Source organism: Coturnix japonica, chromosome 5, assembly GCF_001577835.2.
Source record: "Coturnix japonica isolate 7356 chromosome 5, Coturnix japonica 2.1, whole genome shotgun sequence".
In the NCBI taxonomy this organism is placed as follows: Eukaryota; Metazoa; Chordata; class Aves; order Galliformes; family Phasianidae; genus Coturnix; species Coturnix japonica.
Window position 1 is genome coordinate 30,518,447 of NC_029520.1, and position 19,821 is coordinate 30,538,267.

A 19,821-nucleotide genomic window follows, 5' to 3' on the forward strand; every position below is an offset into this window, starting at 1 on the left:
CTTCTGTCTTCTTTCAGCCTTAAAGGTCTGCAGACACGAGCAGGCTTTGTGGCCTGTAGTGTTCCTGTCTATGGGGCAGACGTCATCACAAATCCCACACTCGTATTTAAGCACCCAAACTTAGTGCTCGCTTTTCACCATTATCTCCGCACACCACCATTTGCTGATGGCTAAGGGATGGTCAAATCACCCTCAGATGGCTCTCCCAGACAGTTTGTGAAGCACTCACAGGATGGTGTGAAGTTGCCCAGGTGGACATTTGTGCCTCTGCTTCTGCCCTATGTCTGAAGAGAGTGGTGGGTGAGGTACAGGACATGAGATGACAACTGGCAAGTGGGTGCTGATCTGTTGTATCCAGAGCATGGGGCAGGAAATGGAATGGGCACCATTTTCTATAAGTCATTTCTGCATAAGCACAAGTGTGTATATATGCATCATTGTCATGTATACATACAAAGGAAGAAATGTGTACCCATAATATTGAATAACTATGTGATTTGTTTTGTGCATTTGTAATGCTGCGTGCACATTTTACAGTTTTACATCTGAAAATTATGGAATTAAATGAACAGTTTCAAAATTCTGATCTCAAGACACATATTCTGTAAACTTGATTTTCTGAGAAAATCCTAACTGGCAAAATCTTTCTGTGTTAAATTTGAGCAAATGGTCTCATGTAGACACTGCGTTACAGGGGAGTATTTCTAGAAATACTCTTCTTACATAGATACGCCTAGAGAAACTGAAAACTCTGTGATGTTGTGATCAGAATGGATGAAAAAGAGGTTGTTTTTTTTTGTAGTCACAACCTCACTCTCTTAAAAGAAAGAAAACAAAAAGCCTAAATGCAGAAGTTAATTTTAATTTGAACTGCCTGATTTTGATAATTTTTGTTTTGTCCTGTTCAAAATACGTTGTGTAGATACAACTTGGGGTATTAAATCTCCATTTAAAGCTCGAAATTGCTATTCACGTGTTTTAAAAATAAAAAATAAAAATTGGAGAGTTTTTTTTTCAGCTCAATAAAATATAAGCTTTAAGGTATGGAAGTTTTAACTTTATGGAAGTCTGGTGGCCCTTCCAACCCGGTCATTCTGTGATTCTGTGTGAATGAGATCTGTAATTTCATATTGGAATTGATTGTGTCACCTCAAACCTGATGTGCCAACTAAAGTGTGTTAAAAACAAAAAACTCAGGCAAAGCAATCAGGCTTACATACATATATATATATATGTTAAATAAATAAAAAAAGAGAAGTTTAATAATGCAGGACATGAGCTTGGGAATAGCAGGAAGCCTTTTCCAACAAGCTCTAACCTGAAATAAGAATGGATGATGCAGAATGCTCCAGTTAGGAGCAGATGGAAATACCCTTTGTTAAAGGGAGGGTGGAGGTACTCTTCGCAAGAATGCACAGTCACAGGGTAGAAGACAGCAGACACAAGTTGCATCTTACTGTGCTAGTCCCTAGCAGAGACAGCATCAGCTCCAAAAACATTCTTTGGTGAAAGAAAGGACCATTTTTCCAGGCAGATTTATATTGGTCAATTCTTCTTCCCCTAAATATCGCCTTAAAAGTTAATATAATAGAGGAAAACTGTACAGACAGGAAGAGATTTTCATATAGATTTCCTCACTTCAGATTGCTGCAGTAAGAGGAAACTGATGTGCAGAAACTCCATTTGCCAGTTGCCTTTCAGGAACCATGCAAAGTTCTGGCAGGCTATAGCAGGCAGCTTGCTATGATGTTGCAGAGCTTATTAAAACCTTTGATTTTGGATAAAGCTACCAACAGCCAAGAATTATGACCAGTGAACCAGCAAGCAGCATTATAAAGATAGTTATGACACAGTATTTTTCTTATATTCTGTGTTATAAGTTTAATGTTAACTGTTGGATGGAAATAAAGCCCATTTCAGAATCATATTAAGAAGATGTGTGAGGTTTATAAAATTTTGCAGGAAAACTAGTGAGAAAATTGAAAATCAATAAATAAATAAAAAAAAGAGTAGACATACAGGTAGTGTTATTTCCTTACAAGAGCCCAATAATCAGAGCTGTGGAATAGAGCTGCTTAAAGTTTCATATCACTAATGAAGCAGTAAGCTATGTGAAAACTTGATCAAAGTATTTTCAAATATGAAATTTATTTTAAAAAAGAAATTTTTAAAAAAATGAAATATTTGTGAATATTTGTCAGAAAAAAATATTTCCAAAAATCTTTTCTATGACTGACAATAATACCGGGAACATTACAACTTATAGAAGGGGTAAAATATAATAATGAAATCTGATTAATAATGAAATAGTTTAGTTTTTTGTTAGTTATGCAGAAAGACATTTCAGATTAATGTTTTAGCAAAGTCTGAGAAACTCGGAAGAAAGTCATTTCATAACACCGTTTGTTATTTACAACTATTGTTGTTTGAGCCTTTTACTGTAATGGACTTGTCCTTAGAAACCCTAATGTTTCAAGGACTGATTATAAACACAAATATGGTAAACATCTAGAAGCCTGTGCAAGGTGAGCAAAGAAGGTATCATTTGTTTCTGTCTTTCCTTTAGGGCAGCAAGACCTTAGGAATGAAAGAACAACAGTAGCAGCAACTATCTATTTCCCAGACTGCTTCTGTCTCTTTCCTTAAGCAGGGCCAAGCAAGAAATGAGTTTGTATCTGTTTCCCTGTGCTTCTAAAATTTGGGGATTTCAAACCACAGATAGGGTCAGCAGTGCTCACACTTCACAAGGGTATGACATTTCCTTAATTGCCTTTGCTCTCTCATCCTCTCTTTCTTTGTTTACTTTGCACATCAAAGTTGTGTAATCTCCCCATTGTACAGAACAAAAAAATCAATGTGCCGTTGTTGGTTGTAGAAAATGAAATCTGCACAAAATATTTTACCGCAAGCTGCTTTTCAGCTCTCTTCCCCAGTATCTTTCATTAAACAGCAGAACTGCCAGGTCTTTCTTACATCAACGAAAAGCCACTGTTTCTTCTAAAGAACCTTGAGAAAATCTTCACACTCCTTTAAATTGTGTTACTTACACTCATGTTAATTCACTGCATTGCAAGTAAATGCATTTGTACATGAGAAGAGATGGCAAAATAAAACAGTAAATACCCTTTCATCTGAAATTATTAAGGAAAAAATGTCTAGTTTTAAATAGGGGTCATTAAGAGACCCACATCACTGCATAATTCCAGAATAGTAAGGGGAGAGATTCTCGTCAACGTTACTGATTTCCTGATCATCAGTGCACCTGCCAAAAAAAGAGCAGGCAAAACTTTCTGTACTTTACACCTCATATCTGTCCTTGGTTTTGTTTAGTTTTTGGGTGTGTTTGATGTTGTTGTTTTAAACACACCTTTTCTTCATTTTCAAAATCAATACTACATTGATGACTACTTTTGATTCATTTTGATGACCTGCAATTCCAAAAGGAATGTCAACAGCATGATCAGTCATCACATTAAACCCAGCTTATGCAAAATGAAGACATTTTTTTCCTGAAGTACCCTCCCTCTAAAGGATCCTTCACATAAATACAGCAAAGCTATTAATAAAAAGTCAATTCACCGTGGATCGCTGTCTGGGTTTCTACCACTCAGTTGTTTTGGAAAGAAAGCAGAATGCTTTTTATCCACTGAAAACTGAAATGTGAATAAATGTTTGAATATGGCAATGCACTAATTTATACAAGTTTGCTGTATGCAGCAGTGTTTACTAAAAACATCATTTAATTTAATGATTTCTGTGTCAAGATTACAACATATAGTCACAAAATGGTGCAGTTTTTTTCTCACTGCATGACTACACTATAGTTTGAGTAAGTGTGAGTGACAGGACCATAATTTTATCCACATCTAGGAGAAAATCATGTAGTATCCAAAAACAATTTTATACCCCACAAAATCCATAATTTTATATTACATTGCTTAATAATGGGCAGTGTCAAAGCCAGCCATAGGAAAAGGCACTGAGGGTAGTCAGAGCCTCAGCTACTGCTTAATGGGGGTTTTTGTGTTCATCTCACGAATGCCCACAGATCTCACATTCTTGTCATCCTCTTCACTGGTGGGTACCAACATAGTGTTACATAATCATATTTGTATGTTCTGCTGGGAAAATACTTTGTAGAGTTAAAAAAATTACTTCACCTGGACTCCAGGTAGAGCATATTGGACAAGAAATCTCTTTCTGTCCATCTCTGCTCCTAAGCAAGGCACAAAAAGTCATTCTTGTGAAAGAATAAACTGGAACCTGCCATACAAAAACAGCTGTCCCAAGATTTAAGTTGGATCAGAGTTCAAAGCATTTCTATCATGCCCCAGTCCTGGAAAGACAGCCACCAGATTCACATAATCTGCTCTTTGTGCCATGAACCCTTGCCTTTCTCTAAGCCAAGCTAATTTCCACACTGCCAGTATAAAGCCCACAGCTCCTAGGGACCAGGAAGTCCCAGGACAATGCAGAAAGATGCAACAGAACATGGAAAAGAGAGAGCATGCAAAGATATTGTATCCAGTTCTACTTCTAAACATTATGAGAGAAAAAAATTAGCCAGACTTCATGTTTTAGCTTATGGAAAACAAAAAACAAAACAAAACAAAAACAAAAAACAAAAAATAACACCTTTCACGATATGTTTAGTTCTTTGGTGTTTGCAAATGAAACCTAAACACTCAGGAGAGAGTTTGACACTGGGAAGGAAATAGCCAATTACTTCTGTTTGGTATTTTACTTAAAAGAAGGCAATTTTAGTTCCAAACCACAGGCTCTTCTTGCCTGACCTCAGGGAAATGTTGGCACCAGCAGGGGATAGGACCACCCACAGCACCACACAGACCATACCCAAAGCTTGTGCAGGCCTGCTTGTGGCATCTGCCCTGCCCAACAGCAGCTACCACTGTCATACAGCACTGGACACCATCTCCTATGGACTTGCCAGATGATAACTCATTTCAGTAAAGACATCAGCCTGATGAAGGGGAAAGGAGATAGAGCTCTGTGAACAACAGCTCTTCTGTTGCTTGCTTGTTGAAGAAATCAGTGAATGAAGCGCAGGGAGCTGCTGAGAAGAGATTACGCTTATCACAGGTGAACAAGAAGAGGGCTGTGAGGAGAAGATACTAGAAAAGACTCCTGGGGACAAGGGCATAAAGGAGGTTTGCTTGTGCTATCATCATGTCTCCCTGCGTGCTTTCTGACAACTCAGGCTTTTCTGTTTAGAAGCATACTGGTTGAAGAAGTAAGGGAAGAGGAGAGAATTGGGAATAAGGTGATTTTCTTGGTTGCTTTCTGTTAGGTAATTAGACTGAGGACGTTTTTGTTTCAGGTGCCTCAGGGATAATGCAGCTTTAGGAAATGGGTGGATTTCAGTTGCTTGTTTGCTTTAAAGCTGTGATTGAGAATTTCTTTTTGTAAAAGGAGGGGAAAAAAAAAGGTGCTAAATATGCCTTGGGAGAGGTGATGGAAAATATTATGACACTAGTCAAGATGATTGCAAACACAGCAAGGCTGAAATGTGTTCAGCTGACCTAACTAAGCATGAATAATGTATCTCCTCATTTGACTACAATATTACTGGTCAAATTTCAAACATATCAAGGTGATATCAGTAACCAAGTTGCTATTCTATCAGACATTAACAGTGTAGTTGTTACAAGAAAAATATGCTAAAATATTAAGTTTCTAAAGAAACAGCACTAAACGTGTTTCAAAGCAGCCTTCTTTATAGGGCAAGCACCTTCTCTAATAAAATCTTGTCAGACTGCAATTTTTTAGTATCAAAAGAAGAGCTGTTTAATTCAAATTACAAACATCTGACAAAATTTGAAGGCAATCTGTACTGTGAAGAAGAGGAAGGAGGTTCATTTTGCTAACAGCAGTGTCGGTTAGGAATTGATCACACCAGTGATTATATTGACACCTACTCTTGAGACTATCCATATAAGGATATTTTACTTATTTTTTATTTAGAAATTGTCTTGAGCAGAAAAGCTAGTAGAAATAAAGAATGCCCAATTGCTAAGAAGTTGATTGTAGGCTGCAATATTTTCAAGACAGAATACAATTACAGGGTCACATCTCCTTTTTTCAACCTCTTGAAGAAAGAAATACACAGTAAAGGATTGCCAGATCTTGTGTTAAAGATTAGAGAGTCTGAGCAGCCTGTTGCTCTGTATACACATGAGAATCCTGGGCAAAGGCAAACAAATGAAATGCGTTGTCTGGAAATCTGTTGTTTGTGCTTTTGTTATATATTAAGTGTATGTGACTTTTTTTTTTTTTTTTCTGTGTGAACAACAAAAAACAGCTGTCTATTAAGAAACTAGCAGATGTTAATTGCCCTCAATAGATAACGCATTTCTCTCCCTTTTGTCCAGCAGAATGAATTCAGTACATAGTAAGATCAGACTACATTAAGAGAATTCAGGTCATTTGAGCTCATAGTAATTTAGCAAAACAGTACGAAGGAAACACGTATCCCTAAAATGTGAGTTTTGATCTGTAATTCTGAAATGGGTTCTGTATTTCCAGTCAGATCATTTATAATCAAAATACACCTTAAAACACATATGCATGAAAACAGTCAGTTGGGCAAACATGTCCTAAAAGGTGTTGCCAAATAAAACCCCAAGCTACTGTCCATTTGCAATAAACAGAAAAAAGATCTTTTGTTGTCATTGCAAAGTAATTTACTGTTTTTTTTTCGGAGCACATTTAACTGCAAAACTAGATTTATTATTGTAATTAAATATTTCATATTATGTTCTGCTTTATTAAAAAAAAAAAAACAAACAAACCAAAAAACAGATCATTTCTGCAATGAAGCATAACATTTTTTTTGGGGGGGGGGGGGGAGGTGGTAAGACAACAAAACAACAGCAACAAAAATCTTGGAATCTTTAAATCCTTAGTGTAAAGAATGTGTTTTGGAGTCCTGGACAACTGCAAACAAATACAACTATGGAATATAGACTGTTTAAAACGTACTGTTCCTGCACGTGTTCTGCTTTTTACACCAAATGTGTATATGTCTCCTTAGCCTGTGTGAAGAATTCAGAACAGACGTGTTTTCATAGTAGATGCTAACTGTCTTGAATAGATATGTGGTTCTCTCCTTTTGCCCACTGATATGAATTGGGGATAAAAGCCCTTTTCTTCCCATTCTCTATATATAGATTTTACAGACTGCAGTTGAGAGAAATACTCTACTGAGTATGAACAACTTACATGCATATACTTTGATGGAAACTGTTTCATTAAGCAACAGCACAGACATTTTTCTCATTTGGTTTCTGAAAGTCACTCTGCCATTTTTGTCAGGTGTGTGTATTTATGGGTGATATTTTTAGTTCCCATTCTTTTTTCCTTGGTGATTTTTACACTGTCATTTCCAATTACATGGGGTAAAATTTTTATCCGGTTGGTATGATTGGCAAAATTCGTATTGACTGTCCTGAAGCCACGATTTACCTGACAGGGCATTCCAGAAGCAGTAGTGGGGGCACAATACATTATGTAATTACTTTGTGCTGACAAAAAGAAGTTTCAAAAGAACCATGGGAGAGGTTCCTTTCAGGTGGTTCTCTCCTTTCATAATTAAAACCTTAAATTACTTTCCTCTTAACAAAAAAATTGCACGTTTACTTAGTTAATATGGTAATCAGTGCTTCCACTCTGATTTTTTTTTCCTGCGTTCTTGTCTTTCCAGTTACAAGCACACACGCACGCACATGCTCTGCGAGTACCACGTCAAATGGTACAGCAAGTGGCTGAAAGGCGCTACTGAGGCTGTTTTGTTACCAAACAGCTGCTCTCCTCCTTTAGCATTATTCATGAATCTGCCAACTTCTTCCCTTCTGACAGTGAATCTGTTGTGCACATGAAAGAGGTGTGGCACTCCTCTCTATCTTTGAGCACATGAATAAGAGAAAATCTGGTGTTTAATAAACAGTAGCTATCATTATTACCATTTTGTTATCTTATAATCTAGTCCTTCTTTACAAAGTTTCATCTGCAATAAGACTGAAAGGAAAACAGAAAATAATCTTGTTAAGTAATAGAAGTATTTATGGACTGTTACATCTAGCAACTAATATGCCACCAAATTAGTTTTGCAATTAGGGGAATTTTTCATTTCAGTAAAACAGAAAATGCGTTCTGAGTATTTTGAGATAAGCCAGGCATTTGAGCTGCATTACTTCATAACTTTCATATATATTTGCCTATGTAAAGCATTTAAATTAGAAGCTATAGTGATGTTATCTGGCTGTTAAAAAAGCAAAAATCAAAACAAAAATACTAAACTTTCAACATTCACATATGTGAAATTTTGAACATAACAGCTGTAAGCAAAAATAAGCACATTCCACAGATTCCTGCTCACAAAAGTCATCTCTGCTCCTAGGAGGCTCCTTGGTTTTCTACTGTGCCTACCATACAAGTCACGTTTTTTTAGGGGGAAAAAAAAAAAAAAAAAAAAAGTATGATTACACAGGAAATGGTCTTCATGATCAAAAAATTAAAGAAATATTATTTGCTCATAGAAAGATACAGAAGAAATTTCAACACTGCTGAATGTAATTTAATACAGTTCAAAAGTGATGAATATTTTATAGAAATGTCTGTCTTTTGAGACACATTAATCACATAGATCGCATTCAGAAAGCTGACCAGCTTTTTGCTTTAAAAAAAAAAAAAAAAAGAGCATTTATTTTTACTTTTTTTTAGTTGTTTTAGCTTCATCAAAAATAACAGTAACTTCATTTCTATTTCCAGTTAAATGCATTACCTGGAATACTTAAAGAATCAGTGAGGTAGCTAATGGCTGTCATGTTTTAGTGGCCTGTCAGCTCCAGGGCAGTTCATTTTTGCTGATAAACACCCCACAAGAATCCATCCATATTTTTACTCAGCAGTTCAGCTGCATCTCATGTTAAGTCAGTGGGATATTTACCAATAACTCCAATGGGATTTCTCTTGTCTTATATGTATATTATTAATTAATCCCAGAATCACAGAACTGTAGGGGTTGGGAGGGACCTCTAGAGATCATCAAGTTCAACCCCCCAGCTAAAGCAGGTTCCCTACAGCAGGTCGCACAGGTAGGCATCCAGGTGGGTCTTGAATATCTCCAGAGGAGGAGAAACCACAACTTCTCTGGGCAGCCTGTTCCAGTGCTCTGTCACTTTGATGAGCAGTGCCTGGCAAATAATCTCCAGTAGAGCTGAGCCATACCTATGTCAAGAATACAGATACAGAAGGAACTCTTTCCCATATGCTTACATGATTATCCCACCTTAGAGTGGGATATGCATCCTAGGGGCAAACAATGAACAAAATAAAATCTTCTGCTGGCTGTCAAAGAAATCCCTTTTTCCCTCAGGAGAAGTAACCAGATTCTCAGCCATTTTACAAACCTCTGTATATCACATGAGCTGCTGTAATCTGCCTCAGGCTTTCAAAATGTGTTTCAGGAATGTTCTGTGTGAGTTGTAGCTGCTGGTCATGATACAGAAACCTGCATTTGTTCCGATCTATGTGGGATCAAATTGCTTAGGGCCAAATTTAAAAGATACTTATGCATATATCCAAAATGGAAAACAAAAATATCAGGAAGATCACTATCCACCTGCTGTAAAATCACTCTGTATCATACTGCCCAGTGCAAAGTGTTAGCAGCAAGGAATCTTCCAGCTATACAGATACATGATTTCGGTTATTTTTGTTTTATGTAATGATTACCTAATATAGGATAGTTTGAAAGACCAGAAAGTCAGCACCCTACCTTGTAGCTAATTGCCTAACTGCTGGATACAGTGCATCTCTTCTTTACTCTCTTAGAAGCCATGTGAGCCTTTCCTTCCTTTATGCCCAGTAACATGGCTGCAGTGGAAAGCTCCAGTTCAAACACTTCAGTCTTGCCTCTTCCCTTGCAGTTTGCATATTTTCCTGGAAATAAAAGATGCAAGTCTGAGTACTCGCCATTTGAAAAGAAAAGCAGAAAATATACTATTTTTTTCTCTGTGTTCCTAGGTGACTTTCCACTATACTTCAGAAGATCTTTGAAATCAGAGGGAGAGTCATCTGTCTGTCTTCTATAGTGTCTTCTCTGAGTTCTTTGAGCATCTTTACATCACTCTCCATCCACCAGATGGTTTTATGAATAGCAACTCTGCCTGCATTACAAAGCGGACACTGTGTCTGTTTTTGAATCCTATTCTTATCAACATGTGCCTTAAAGTTACATGTTGTGGCATCAGATTTATAGGTGCTTCTGCCTTTACTGTAATTAACTTTTCTTATTTATAGTTCAGATTTATAATTCAGACCCACAAATGAATTACAATATCATCTCTCTTAAGTTAATGATAAGTTTCATTCAGGTCTGTAGAATGCCTGGGAACCACCTGAAGTATGCAAAGTAATACTCTTGCTATCATTTCATCCCTTTAAGATGATAGTCTGAACGTCCTGGTACGTGTTAGCTTTTATTACATCAATAGTTCTCATGAGCCAAGTTCAATGTGAAGTTTGCAAAGTTAAGATATATTTCAGTGGTGGCAGAGTTGCAGTTTCTCACAGTATAATACAATGGAGGATATGACATTAAAAGCCCATCATTATTTTCCCGGCTTTTATTTTCTGGTATGCACTTAAAATCCAGGTAGGCACTTGCTGACTAGGCAGATAACTGTAGATAATATACAGTGACTTATAGAAGAATGATTTTAGTTTCCATTTGGATGTTAAGTCTACAGTAAATGTGCAGGTAGGCCTGCAAAATCCCTAAAGTTTTATTTTCTACTTAAGAAAAGTGCCTTCTGTATCTCGCTTAATTTCAGTTTGCTAGCTGGAAACTATACACTGCATTGCTAATTTCTCTAACAATCCTGACTAAACAGTCTGAATGAAGAAAAGCTGGTAATTATCACCCTTTAAAATAATTTGCAGTAATTGATAGGTGCATGTATCTCATTATCTGTGAGATTATTGTAAATTGATTCCTTTTAGTATAGGTTTACTCTATTGTAGTGTTCTTTTTCTGATTTAGGGGTTGGGATTTCTTTTTTGTTTCCTTATTTGTTTGTTGCATTTTTCACCGTATGGTTGTTACATTCCCTTTCATTTGCTCTCAATAGCTAAGGTAGAATTATTCTGAAAACAAGGTGCTCTATTTCAGTTTTTGTAAATTTTAGAAAAATGTGTGCTTAATGTAATGTTCTTCCAAGTAACTGAGCAAGGAAATCAGTATTGGTATCAGTTGTTTTCATTTCCAAAATTACAAGATTCACTGTAATTAGAGAATTTATGTCAGTAACATTCCAGTTTGTTATCTTATTGAAATGTATTCTGTCAAATGATTGCTATATGTTGTCCTGTGCCAGGTAAGGATTCCCCTTACTTCTTGATAATTTAAAAAATGTAGCCATATTATTTCTTCTTATAAAAATATATCATCACTAAATCTTCCAGAAGGAGATATATATATATTTTCAGTATGTTGATATTAGCACATTTCAGAAGCATAGATACTGTTCTTATGGCCTTTCACATTTTAATGTAAATGTCACTGGTTTAATTCAGATCAGACTATCTGTTTATTTTAATGCTGTAATCTAATTGAGCATTTTCACACAATTTTCTCTTGGACTCCTTAAGCGTTCAAACCATGACTAAAGTGCTACCTTGATATGGATATTCAGTTTTCAGTTTATTTCTTTGAAACATGAACTGTTTAACTCTCTTCCCTATGTTCTCATTAAAGTCCTCCAATGCCTTCTTCTTAAGGTTGAAGAATTAGATATAGGCCGAGCATCAGAAGAAGTAAATCCACATTGATGTGCAGCCTGCCTGGGAAGGGAATGGTGTAAGAACTAGCCAGGGTTTTCCCGGCACCCAAATAGATAATTATTATACATGACATGTAATATCAAAAAATGTGCAAAGATAGAGCAAAGTGTTATTTCCAATAGCTGAATTTGTAAGCATCGAGGTTTTAAAGTAAGAGTAGGGTGGTTTTGCTGTTCAAGATGTCTTATGCCCAGAATTAAGGTTTTTAAGTGAGTTGATGTCACAACTTTGGAAACAGTACTTTTTTTTTAATATATATATGGTACATTTTTAAAATAAATTGATGATAGCATAAATGCAGTCCCAAAGAACTACTCATCCCTAACATTTCCTCAGTCCTTCCACACACAGGAAAGGCATGGTGACTGTTTACTGCTCTTATGTGCTCTTTTCCCTTGGGTATGTTGGCAGAGTCAGCAGGATGTACAGGAGTGATACTAAGGCAATTCATTTTCCTGAAAATGAAAAGAGTGGCCATATTATAGATTAAAAGCCTCTGTCAGTCCAATCCAGAGTTTAATCAGGACTCATAATGAGTTCCTCAACTGATCCATTTGTTGCAGAGAAATAATGACTTAATGTTCCACTTTTATTTTTTTTAAGGATATCATCAGCCATCTGCTGGCACCTGACTATTGATATCACAGCATTTAGTCAATTTCAGTAAAAGTCTCATTTAAAATGGTCAGAGAACACTATGGATGAGTAGAATAAAACTGTGTCCCAAAGTTATCCAAACAATTTTTCAAGTGTTTTTTTCCCATAAGCGTTTCTTATAAAATGCTTATAAAATCAGGTTTGTATCAGGATCAAAGTAATATCAGGATCAGAGTTTTAAGACCTTCAAGGATCAATGCAGAACAAAGAAAACCTACTCTTTTAAAGAATTAATATATCAGGAAAAGAATGTTTATACTTGTTTTTAATCACTTGCAGAAACAATGCAAGCCTGTAAAAGCACATTCCAAAACCCTCGCCTCTGTCAGTTTTTACCCAGTATTTGACATTGACACAGTTTTCACAAATTCATTCTCAAAAATAGATATACTGAATGTCTGAAAGAGAGAGAAAAAAAAAAAAGAAACTGGCTCAAGTATAACGTGCTGAAGACAGAAGGACAGAAGTATGCTAACAAAAAAGAACAAAACACTTGACTAAAACCTTATTTGAACTCTTAAGTAGGACAATGTCCTTTTAAATGTCAAAAAAGTGGTTAGCAAGGAACTTAATGTCCCCTTCTAATAATCAGCAAGATACATGGTAAGAAACATTTTTTTCTGCCTCCAGATTCCTAGAAGAATGTGCATATGATGGCTTTTAAGCCATGATGTAGAAATCAGTGATTTCTTTTAAAAGATTTTAGCTAAGAATTCTTAAAACCTTCAGGCAGTATAAAATGCTTAGTAAGTGCTTTTTGAATGCATTTCTCATGAGATGTAGATACTTACATTTGTTTTTTTTCTGTCCAAATAATTTTTTCTGAAGTTCCTGTGGCCTAATAGTAGGGCTCCATCCCTGACCTTACATCTCAGCGGTATTTCCCAGGTTGGATGCTGCATTTTGTAGGCCTGTACTAAGGGGGATGCAAAAGTTTTCAAGGAGACTCCCTGTCCTCATTCTGGGCACTCCTGGATGGCAGCAAGCACTGGTCTCCTCTTCTTCCAGAAGCTACCTGAGGTCAAAGCAAGCCCCAGCACAGCCTAGAATTCTCCCATAAAAGTGGAAAAACTACCTATCTCACAGCCAGTCAGCAATGATGGAGTGAATGACACTCCTGGTTTAATTTCCCTGTGGGAGGAAAAGCAAGAAGAGACACACAGCTGCCTTTGAGGCATCTCAGGATTCCTTCATGCCTAAAAAACATTCAAGAGCACATTTAGAAATGTACTTAAGTTACAATACACATGAAGTGGGGATCTGACAGGAAGATATGGAAAGATCACATATGAAAGATCAACAGCCCTATAGTTGTTCTTCTTTCAGCTATCAGTTGCTTACCTGGCAAGAGGTGACTCAGGAAAAGTCTTGAAGTTCATGGCAGATAGCATCTGAATGTAAGTTCCAGTACAATGATTTAAGGTAATCTGCCCTCAAATATCTGTTGTTCCAGACAAGGTCTGGAGAACCTTTGCATGCTACATGATTCTCCAGTTTTATGAATATCAAGTAAATATTGCTTCTACTCCTGAACTCATTTTTTTGTAATTAAAGTACTGGAAAATGTATACCTTCTCAGAATTTACATTTTAAATCTGAACAGCTTTGCAAAAGACATGCAAGTTTGTGCAAAAGTTTGGAAATCCTGTCTCCAGTGTTATTCTATAGCGTACTTTGGAAACATAGATAAGAACTGACTTCTTTATGCTCTCTGTATTTACAGTGGAGAAGGTTTGGATAATAAAGGACTCAGTTTAGTAGTCAAGAAAATAATGAATATTGGTTGCTGATTTTTTTTATTTCAGTAATCAATTCATTTGATGTCAAGAAAGAACCAAGAAAATTACAAGGACCTACTGACACATTCATGTGGTTTGGGATGGTTTATCCTACATCTATTTAAACAAATTCAAGCTGCCTAGCTTAAGTCTGCTGAAAATAATCAGAATTGATAACTGGGAAGAGAAACAAGGTGCAGATATTTAAATACTATTAAATCTCAGAGTATTTTACCAAAGCATGTGGAGTTTTCTTTGTGATCAAGATTTTATCATTCTTGAAAGAATACATTTTAATTCAGTTGAGGTTATGTGTGCTATGAAGGGCCCAAGGCCAAATGATACTGTACTCCCCTGGCCTTAAAAATCAATGAATCCAAGCAATAAAATTCAGCATCAAAGGATTCTCAACACTAGGCCACATGTGCTCAATCACTTGTTGTGAGAGACTGGAGCACTTATGGATCAGGAGTGCTTCTCTGTTGATTTTTAGATCCAAAATTGATTCCTTCAGAATTAAATCTCAATCTTTCATTTCTACAGAAGAATGAAAATTGAAGAAAGTGGAGATAAGAATCGCCTAGAAGTATTAGAAGGGTTTATTCTGTGACTTAATATTAAAGTAGTAGCAATAAATATTATTTAGTACAGACTAGTCCTGCAAAGACTAAACACTCCATTCAGGATGGAGACTTTAGTTCATAGCAAAGTTATTAAATTTCTCACTGTACCGTCATTTATTCATACAAAAATTACTAACATTACCACTGCACTGCAGGACTTCACTTACTTTACTGCTGCTATTTATATTCATTTAGCTCTGTTCATTATTGTGGCACCATAATGTATACTTTTGAATATATTAATTACGCAGCTATAATGGGACATAAAGGAAACAGAATATGCTCCTGTAATAATATATTAGAAGTTTAATTTCAATTTAATATGCTCTAAAATTAGACAAATTATAGATATGGAGCATTTAATTAAACTGACTGCTCTGGCTGTGCCTATTCTTTCTCTGTTAACTGCTTCCAGGTGTGTATAGCATGTCCAGCTCCAGCCCCATGCCCAGACCTGCCAGGTAGAGTACAGTCCAGGCATCAACTGTAGTCCAAAACTCCCTTTTATAGAGCATCAGGCATGCAGAAGAGAAGCTAAGATCAATCAGACAGCATTTCCAACTTGTCATGGCAAGACACCTGTACAAGGATGATATATATGTATGCACAGTGCTAATCTAGTGTTAAAAACATTTTGCTCTGTAGATGGCAAGTTACCCATCTACCCTGTATATGATACAGTCCTTGGGCCATGGATCATCTGGTCCTAACTAGTCTGACAGTGACCAGACAGGGAGTTACAACCAACAATACCTTCCCAAACTTCCTTATTATTAACAAATCCACATTTGTGAGTCATTCTAATGAAGTGCTTCACTAGGAGCCTGATGGTATGGAGAACTGAGAGACAAAAGGATAGGACGTGGTCCCTCTACAAACCTGGCACATAACCCTGCTATTGACTCTTCCGTACAACCTCTTCCACTACAAGAAGTCAGTCACCAACTTTTCTTATTCTCCCAGCTAGTGGTCAAGAATCCCTTCTCCTTCCTAGACTGTTTGATACTGTGCAGAGCCATCCTGTTTCACTAGTGAGCTATTGGTGAGGAGAAGTAACCATGACTAGAGCTGTGCACCCAGAGGAAGAGTGCTGACTTGTGCCTCAACAAGCCCATGACTCAAACAGGGGCCAGAAGAAAGAAGCGCCTGAGATGATGCCTGGCTAGGGTGGGGAGTGCCTGATCACAACCAGATCATGCTGTGTAATCATAACAGTCCTGCCAAGAAATTGTTTACCAATCTGAATGGTGTGCTTGCATTCAGTAATTGTGTAGAACAAATTGAAAATACTACCATGGCAGCTAATCCAAGCTAGCCTAGAAGGGTTTTCTGCACAAATTAATGGTGGGCCTGGAAGTTCTCTGCCCTTCAGGAACAAAACACCTGACACCACAGACCTGACCATGGTGCAGCCCACTACCGGGTGGGGCTGCCAGACAACCTGCTGCACCTACAACAGCTTCTCCCAGAAAAGAGAAACACTCTATCCGTGAACGTTTCAGAATTCATTTTTGTCTAGGAGCAGGGGCAAGCAAATGGATATGGAAGGACTGGGTTGCTTCTGAAATGTTCCCTTTCTCCCAGGAGTCCTACACCCTGCATTTTTACAGCTAGAATTTGCCCATCATTATCAGATGACCTAAATCTAAGCAGAGAAGTGTCCCTTCACCTACACAACCCTTGTTCCATTCCCTTGAAACTTCAATATGTGTATAGACATACCACAGTTCAACTCCTCTCAAACTGTCTAGTGCATATACTCTGTTTTCAGCTCCTCAGGGAGGGAAGGAGACACCAGCCACAGATGAGTTTACTGGATTTTGGAGACTTTCTGTCTGCAAAGGTTAATGTCATAGATGTGGATATACCTTCTTTGAACTTAAAAGCATAACACTTCCTTGCTTTGTACTCACAAAGCAGCCTAGGGCAGCTCTGTCATGTTCAGAGCACACTTCTGTCAGACAGCCTCCTTGCCAGAGGAGTGATGAATCTTTGCTCATCGCTGTTAATTCTGATGAGTGTCTGAGTCTTTTCTGCACTCAGATTTCTCCTGAGTGCTTTGCAGATGCTGTGTTGCCAAACAGGGGAACTGAGTGCCTTTTTATGATGTGTACCTGAGAAAGGAGTGTGTGTGAGTGAGGTGTGAGGGCACCATGCAGTCTGAGGAGCCATTAAGTCTTAGCAGCTTGCCAGCAAGCTGCACCTACTTACATGTTCCCCTGTTTGTAGGGAACACTGGGATGCATCTGTGTGTGACATGCAGCATCTCTGTGGGCACAAGTGGCCTTACAAAGAGAGCCCAGGGCATAAACCAGCACACATCAGCACTGGACAGTGTAGGTTACTGGGGGCCTGACAACCTCAAACACAATCTAGAATGCTTAACAGAACAGATGAACTCTGGAAAAAAAGAAAGGTGCCTCTAAGAAAGCTGGTTTACCATCACTAGAAAAATTAATTTTGATCACAAACTTTATGTCAGACTTCTTTGTCTGTCACTGCCATGTGCCTGTGGACCCCTGTTAGTGATCACAAACTGAATACTGTATGGGAGTGTGGAGCTAGTAATCTAGCTCCCTCACAGTAGCAGGACAGCTTGTTTTGCATTTTCCCTTCCCATTCTTCACCATGAAGATTTCTTGTGTTTGCCAGAAAGAGCTGTCAAGGGGAAAGAAATGTTAGAATGAATTGATATAACAGAAACTTATTGCAGGCCGCTGCTCAATCATAGAAAAACTTTGAGAGAATAAGTGAACTAAGTTTGAATAAAGCCATGCTAATACAATATTTAGGTAATAGGCAGAGTTGTAGCAGACCTTCAGATGAAACAAATTTATAAGCCATGCAAAGCTATATTTAAAAGCTGTCAAAGACGTAAACTCAAGAAAAACATGATATTGTGTGAAACCAATCTGTGTAAATATTTCATAGTGTATATATGCTCTCTGGGAAGAATGCAAAGGATACGTGATACGTCTAATGTGTTGCTGAACTGAATATTCTTTTATATTTATTGCCAGCAGGAAGTACAGGTTACTTAATTTATAAACTGACCTTTGATTTTCTGGATCATCAGTTCATAATGTTTTTGAGATAATTTCACTGTAAAGATACAGAAAACAAACTTGTAACTTGTGTTACAAATGAAGAGAGGGAGAGGAGAGGAGAGGAGAGGAGAGGAGAGGGGAGGGGAGGGCGGAGGTGAGGGGAGGGGAGGGAGGGAGGGGAGGGGGGAGGGGAGCGGAGAGGGGAGGGGAGGGGAGGGGAGGGGAGGGCGAGGGAGGAGGAGAGGGAGGAAGGGGAGGGGGGGAGGGGAGGGAGGGGAGGGAGGAAGAGGAGAGGAGAGGAGAGGAGAGGAGAGGAGAGGGAGAGGAGAGGAGAGGAGAGGAGAGGGAGAGGAGAGGAGAGGAGAGGAGAGGAGAGGAGGAGGGAAGAAGAGGAGAAGAAGAGGAGAAGGAAGAGAGGGAGGAAGAGCAGAGAGAGGAGAGGAGAAGAAAAAAGAAGGAGAGAGGAGAGGAGAGCAGAGGTGTGATAGGAGAGGAGAGGAGAGGAGAGGAGAGGAGAGGAGAGGAGAGGAGAGAGTGTTTTCTATTGTGAAAATTCTCAGCTTCTTCTTGCAGAATCTTCATTAGAGACATTGATCTAATTGCATTTGCAGCCTCACAATGCAGTACTTTTTGTTGTATTAGAAAATGGCATGAAAATGAAATGCAGAAGAGAGACCAGTCCTTTTGGACAGAATATTCATTTTCTTTCTTCTAGGGCAATCATTTTATTGTCAAATATTGCATTAGATTCATTTCCTACTGAAATAAATTCTCACAAGTTTCAGCACTACACAGCTTTGAACTTACAGGCACATTTTCAATACAAGATCTTTTTCCTCTACCAAATGCTTCACTGTCACCAGTATGTTTTGAACCTACTGTCAGATTAGGAAGTTTGATACATAGTATTTTCAATTTAAATGGATTTCTTTGACATTAAAAAATATATATTTCCTCTGACTAAGTATTGACTGTAAAAGACATAGAGCTCTAGATCATTTCCCCTGAGAATTATTCAGTATCCTTCCAATTAGTCAGTCAATAGGATGTTCTTATATATATATATATATGATTGATAGTCTATTATTCTCTAGGGATTTCCTTTACTGCCTTTATCCAAGATGCTTCCAGAAGACAAAGAAAGCTTTTAAAGCATCTGCTCCCCTACATGGCATTTATTATCACTAAGATGCACCCCATGCTATGAATGGTAAGAAAGCAACTGCACAATTATTTTCTTTCTTTTAAATATGTATATATTAAATATATTTACTGTATTTTATTTATAGTGAACTCTCCATGTGGTAATACTCAAGGAAATGACCCTAGTAACCAACTACCTAACTACCTCCACTGATTTACACCAAGTATTTTTCTACTGATGGTAAAAATTACACATATTTCCAGCTACTTAAATTAATTTAAATTCTTATTCTCTCTTCTGCATAAACACAAAGCTTCTATTACACACTCTAATGTCCCCCACATAAAGTAGGCCACAATTGCATGTATATTCCAGATAATTCATAAATTTACAGCAGAGGATGCATAGGATATATTTAAATGCAATCTATTTAGGTAGGATGAAATTCCTTACTTTCAATAAAGATGTTTGAAAGACTGTACATACTACTTCAGGTCTGCATTGTGTATTTTCTTTATCTTGCAAAAGTCTCTGTACAAAACCAGTACACTTCATATGCTGTTGGTACACATGTGGGAAATACCTTAAGCTTAGAACCTGCATTACAAGCCCACTCCACTTCTCATGTGATGCCACAGATTTGCAAGCCTGGCCTTACAAAATTCTGTGTAATTTCTGGTATTCGATGAATGTAACACTATTGTCAATTA